Here is a 6,764-nt window from a genome sequence, read left to right as displayed (position 1 = left end):
ATTGTATTGGATTTGGAAATATATATATGTAGTTAAGCAGGACCAGAGACATGTGTTAGTGGTGTGGGTTTGGAAAGATTGGGTGGCAATTTGTCTTGATGACTGTTCTGCAATGGTTCCCAAACAGGTGTCTTTTACTCCCCAGGGGATTCTGGGCCATGTCTGGATATCTTTGTTACCACTGATCAGGGGGAGCATTACTACTGGTGTGTGGAGGTGGAGGATACTGATGAACACCCTCAGATGCAAGGGGAACTATAGGACAATGTGACATCCAGGACAGAACATGCTGTGATGGAGAAACCCTGTGGTTCATGGTGCCATATTGTAGAAGACAGGAGAAAGGGAGAGCAGAGGTGTTGGGAGAATGAGACCCCATGTGCTTCTCTGCAGGCACACCCTGAAACTGAGTGTAGGCACTCTGAAACTGGCTGCCTGGTAGAAATGCCCTGCCTTCTGTTATCGGCTTATATGTTATGCCAGGCTGATTTTCAAAAAGCTCATACCGTAGTATCTGTAACAGGGTAGAACTGAAAACAGGGTGGAAGCCTAAATGCTGAGGGATTAGATGAATAGCTCTCAAGGTGTTATCAAGCATAAATTTCATCATATTCCTTTAACGATTCCTGCAATAGATACTGTTTGGTTTATGTCTTATTCAAAATAAAATATTTCTTAAATAAAATTTAAAATTTTGGTATGAATTAAGTGATGAATGTAGTTTAATATGTAGAGTCTAAACTCATACTTTTTAAAGTAAATAAGTAAAATCATATTTTTCTGAGGGAAAGAGACTCTTAGCTATGAGAGAATTGTTTCATGAATTGCCACTGATGAATCACAACAGATTCATTTTAATTTCTAATTGAAGATGTGGCAATCGTTAATTGTCTGAGTCTACTTATAGAGATTAGTGAAAAAGTCCAAGAAAGAAAAAACTGGTAAGTTTAGTTAAATGAGAGCCTTGTCAGTGAAAAACACAGCCAATCTGGATACTTGAAAATAAGAAGGAATGCTGTCCAGAAACCTGAATGTTTCATTGGGTTGCCTGATTGTTTTGAAATTTTAATGACCTCTTCTGTGGCATCTTTTATATTTGGTTTCTAATCTATTCCAGTGTTAAAATTAATAATTATGTCAGCATAGAAGGTGCTGTCACTTACATTTATTTATATCTTCTGAAAAGTAGGAGAGATAATCCCTGCTTTCTTTCACTTTTCAATGGTGGAATCCCCATATAATCTTAATCATGAAGACAGAGATTAAATGCTTTGACAGAATGGGTAAGCTCGCCTTTGGTGATATCATTTCAAGAATTGGCACTCATGTTTGAATAAGTGTCTTTTTAAGTCTGATACAGCAGAAAATTTCAAGTTAGCACAATTAGAGGGAAAATAATTATTTAGTTTTCTAAAATTGGTTTCAACTAATACATAGTTACATGTGATCTTTGCCAGTGATTGTTTGATGCAATTATCATTATGATAATATTAGTGCTATTCTCTATATGTATTATACATTTTGACAGGTATTATGTCATTTAGTACCTATAATAAGTAATGTACAATGATGATCATTTGTAGTCGAGAGAAGTGAAACACAAATGTTTAAATAATATTATTAATCTTATAATAGAAATAAGCTATGAAGTTTGCTTATATAAAGCATAGATGAGTGAGATATTGCTATTTTTCAGGATAATAAGAGTTTGAGACATATCACATGCCAGTTTCTTTCATTATCCTTTGTACCATCAGAATTTGGGCTCAAAAAGTAGAAGTTCTGGTTTACTACTTACAGACTGCTTTATCCTGACCAAATATGCTAAATTTCCTTCTTAATCAGTGATATTGTCTATTTCATAGATTTATTGTGAAGGAAAGATGAAAGAATGGTTGTAAATATCCTTAGTAATATCAAGACTAGAGTTGTTATTGCCAACCACGATATATACTCTATAGTCTCCTATCTAATTAGTGCTGGTCAAACCAATGAGATAATTAACTTAAATCCTGTTTTACTAACAGTTTGATCATCGTGGAATGAGGAAATAAAACCCACTAAGACACATACATCAAGTAAATAGTCACCTTAGTTGTTCCTCTCCCTCCCTCCCTTTCTTCCTATTCTGAATGATCAGTTCTGTATAATTAGTTATGAATGAAGGATCCACAACTTCAATGGTTAGTAGTTTATAACAACCATTTGTTATTTCCCATAAGCTGGTAGAGTCAGTGGGCAGCTTTGTCCATATGACTGATCACTCATGGGTTGACTTGGGGCAACTGGTCCAGGATGGCTTCAGTAAGAGCTCCTGGCCGCTGCTCAGGGTGGTTTCTCATTTTTCAGCAGCTTAGTCTGAGCTCATGTTCATTGAAGCTTTGGAAAAAGAGAAAATTAAAATACACAAGGTCTTTTGAGGTCTAGACTTGAAATTGGCCCACTGACATTTCTCTACACTCTATTGAGAAAGCAAGTCACATGGTCATCCCAAATTCAAAGGGTAGATTAGTAGCCTTTTCCTTTTTCAAATAAAGATGCAAATTCACATTCCATAGAGTGGAGATACAGGGAGGGCTGAAGAACTGAGATCATTTGTACAATCTCTCGGGATTTCTGTATTTGGTGTCTACAAATGAATCAATTCTCCTTCGTTGCTTTAATCTCCTGCTCACTTTAATAGTCAGTCTTTACCAGTAAATGACTGGAGCTGGAGAATATTGTGCTAAGCAAAATAAGCTAATCCCAAAGAATCAAAACCTGAATTTTTGCTCTGATGTGAAGATGCTAATTTACAATATGTTGGTACTTTACAATACAGGTACTTTGAATTAGACAGAGGAGATGAAAGGAGGGGAGAAGGAAAGGGAGTAGGAAGGATGAATCAAACATTATTACCTTATGTGCATATATGACTATACAACTGGTGTAACTACATCATGTATAACCAGAAGAATGAGAAGTTATACTCCATTTACATATGATGTGTCAAAATGCATTCTACTGTCATGTATTACTAATTAGAACAAATTTTAAAATTATTAAAAAAAATAGTCAGTCTTTGGCTAGGTTGACCTATAGTTCTAGGAAAGTGCCTCAATTTTCTTACACATTCATGAATTTCTGGTGCTGTTGTTGTATGACCTTTAGTGGGGTATGATCATTAGCATTCCCTTCCAGATGATATGCATTACTTAACCATTCGCTATTTCTACAGGCTGGTATTAACAGGATCCGGTGCCAAAGCCTCAATTGTCAGTGTTCTCTGGAATCAACCCAGTTGAGATTTGAACTGAACAAAATTGTATCATTCTGCTAGATACCAGAAAACAGCACATGGCCACTTGCATTTATTTTATTTTATTTTTTTCCAGTCTCAGTTTGCTCTCAGAGCAACAAGCATGGCATGGGTTTGGGGGGCTTCAGTCTTGGAGACAAGGGCAGGGTTGCAGGTCTATCTTCTTGGCCTGGGAATATTTGGGATCCCCCAGCTGGGCCATCCAGATCACCTTTATGGAATTGCCAACTCTCTCTTCTCTCCTCAGTGGACAGGAGAGCGGGTGGGAGGACAGCTTCACCCAGCAGGAGATATCATCTCCCCTCCATGGGACACCCAGCCCCTCTCCTGGGCAGGACCCCTGGGGGCCACATAGCCGTGTCTAGATCTCCATGTCCACAGGGCGAATGTTGCCCGTTTTGTGCTCTCTGACCCACAGCTCTCTGTCTTTGGCCGGTTCCACTTTTCGAAGCAGTTGGTCCACAGGCTCAACTGTGCTTTGGTTGAGCATGTCCGTCTCGTGCCACAGCTGTGTGTACTGGCACAAATGTTGCTGGATTATCTCCACCCTCTCCACTTGCAGCCACTCCAGTTCCAAAGTGGTGGTCACCATCTCTTCAAACCACTTGGACTGGGCCTGTTTGTAGAGGTCCACACAGCACATGAGTTCATCACCAGCCTGTGTGGACTTCCTCCATGCCTTCTTGATGTCGTCCTCCATCTTGTTGTTCAGCTTGATCTCCAGCTGCTGGGTCTTCATCTCCAGGTCTCTCTACCGCTCTGTGAGGGCTTTCTGAGCCTTCTCCACTGATGCATAGCAGCTGGCAAGTTGCTTGCAGAGGTCAGTGATATGGTGCTCACACATTTTCATGTCTTTCTTGAAGTTCTCATGAAAGTTCATTAGGGGCTTCTGTACCTCGCTGTGAAGCTTGGTAGAGAACTTGAGATGGACTTCTGCTTCATCTGCCAGGCTCTTCTTCACCTGAGCCCATGCTTCTCCCAGGGAACCTTCCTCGTGTGCAGCCAATGAGTTCTGAGAGAGCTTAGCCAAGTTCTTTGCATATTCTTCTTCAGTCTTATCCTCTCTCATATGAATTCAGACATTTCTTTCTGCATTTGTTTGGAGCAGCAGTTCAAACCTCGCCATGGTGCCTTTGCCTTGGGGGTCTTTCTTATCAGCCCAGAAGTAGTCACAGTAGCTCCACTCTGTTGTCTTCAGCAACTGCTATTCAGGCATTGTGTCTGGGTGAGGGAACATCATGCAATTTATCATCTTCTCTGTGTGGTCACCTTTATTTTCAAAATTAATATATTTTGTCTTCATTGCCTGAAGTTCTATCTTCCAAGTGGTCTCATCTGTTGGTACTACTTTCCATTGAATTTTTATTTTTATTTAAGTTATCTTCCTTCTCCTGAAACATAGCTCTGGTTTCACTCTTTATATCTCCTTAAAGTCATGAAGCAGTTTTACTAAGTAAATTCTGAACTCCTTTTCTGACATTTCTTCTACTGGTTTGTCAATGAGGTCTATAATTGGAGTATCCTGGTTTGTTTGGAGTGCTTTATCTCCCACCCCCCCTTTTTTTTTTTTTTTTTTTTCATTTTGTTTGTGTGTCTTCCCATTTAGCCGCAGGGATCTGAGGTAGTGCAGTTTCTACCCTGTAGACTTATAGCGTCCCTGAAGGTTTCTAGTACCTCACAAATCTGGGTTTCAGTTTCCATAGGCTCCGCCATGCTGCAGTCCCAAAATGGCTTCTGGATCGCAGACGATTGATAAACTCCATTAGAGACTGAAGGATATGAAATAGGCCCCAGGGAGGGAACTTCCCTTCCAGTTTGCCCACTTGCATTTCTAAGTAGGATTTTTTTTTTTTTTTTTAATGCTGGGGAACCCTTGGGCATTCTACCACTTAGCTACATCCCCAGTTCTTGCTAAGTTTCTGAGACTAGCCCTGAACTCACAATCCTCCTGCCTCAGATTCCCTAGTCTCTGGGATTACAGGTGTGGGCCACCATACCTAGCTCTTTTCTGTACTTAATATTAGTTTTTTGTGGATTATGACTCATTGCAAATCTGCAAGCTGCAGAGATATGGTCTTTATATATCTGTTGATCTAATGGTCTCTAGTTTCCTTATACTATTATCCCCCTACTATGGTTTTAGAACTTTTGCCAGGCCAATTGGCTATTTTGAGTGAGAAGGATTCATTAGGATTATTCTATAATGCTACAGTAAAAGAACAGTCAGGGTAGGTAATGAATGATTGGGTCAGGAAGATGGGGCCTGATTCAAAAGGAAATAAAATGCTAATACCTCCAGAGAACTTTCCCTCTCCAACCTATTGCCAAGATTATCTGCCTCCATGGAATTGTTTCTCCCTGTAAGGAGTTGTTAATGAGTATCCTCTGAGTGATTCCTTTCCTGCCTATACCCCTGGGTGGCTTCATTCCCACCCTTGGATCACTCCACCTTTTGTGTCTCATAGGTAGGATGGAAGGAGGGGGCATGAGAATAAAGGAAATCTGAAATCTGTAAAAGGATCAGGACACCCCCTAAAATAAGTAGTCCAAGATTCCTATGTGCAGGCCTAAGGACTCCCTCAGGCACCAGCTTTGGGCTCCCTACTCTGCAGAGTTCTCTCTCTCTCTCTCTCTCTCTCTCTCTCTCTCTCTCTCTCTCTCTCTCTCTCTCTCTCTGTTCTATCCTTTAGTGAAACTTTTTGTTCTTGCCTCAGCATTCTTCATGTTCAATCTTCAACACTGGGGGAATGGGAATCAGAACACTGGTACCATCTCTGGTCTCAAATGGGAGGTCTTCTGGGAGTGTCACAGAGGTAAGCTCCTTTGGACACATCCCATATCTTTCTGAGGTGCATCTTTCTGTCTCTTTCTTTCTTTCTGGAGGATAATAATGGGCACCCATCAGTTAATTAAAAGCAGTTAGTGCAAGTCACCATTCTGTAAGTCTCAGGTGACAGAATTCATGACTGGGGAGGCTCCTAATTACCTGTCCTGTGGGTCTGGCATGTGAGGTTCTGCCAAAGCCATTTCTCACTATCCTATCCAGGCTTGGAGCATTTCTAGTGTGAGTACACAGTGTCACTAATCTCCGTCTGTCTTGGGATGTGCGGAGGGTTGGAACAACTATGAGATTCTGGCTGGGGCCACTCACTGGTGAACCTCAAAGATTTCTTCCCCAACTCCTTTCCCAACCATGCTTATGAGGTATCCTGTGGTGGCTGACTGGTCCATCAAGTGGCACTGAATGAAAGCCCCTGAAACACAGGCACTTCCAAATGAGCCTTGCTACACTCTCCTACACTTGGTCCTCCCAAGCATCCACCTTCCCTCACCAGTGAGACTCTAGGGTTGAGAGGGACTTGGAATGTTTTGTAAGGAAATGCCTGGGTTCCTTTTGTTCACATATTAAGCCTTTACAAATATATAGGGATTCCCATTGTTGTTTCTGTGCTCCTGTGTACTCTGA

At 40.9% G+C, this 6,764-nt stretch overlaps 1 pseudogene; it reads right to left on the bottom strand.

The window, feature by feature from the left end:
• Positions 1–3,659: 3,659 nt before the first annotated feature.
• LOC124994301 (growth arrest-specific protein 7-like) lies at positions 3,660–4,550 on the bottom strand (annotated as a pseudogene).
• Positions 4,551–6,764: the final 2,214 nt, after the last annotated feature.

Source organism: Sciurus carolinensis, chromosome 10 (genome assembly GCF_902686445.1).
Source record: "Sciurus carolinensis chromosome 10, mSciCar1.2, whole genome shotgun sequence".
NCBI classification, from domain to species: Eukaryota; Metazoa; Chordata; class Mammalia; order Rodentia; family Sciuridae; genus Sciurus; species Sciurus carolinensis.
Note: the sequence above shows the minus strand (reverse complement) of the source record. Positions and strands in the feature narration are given on the sequence as shown.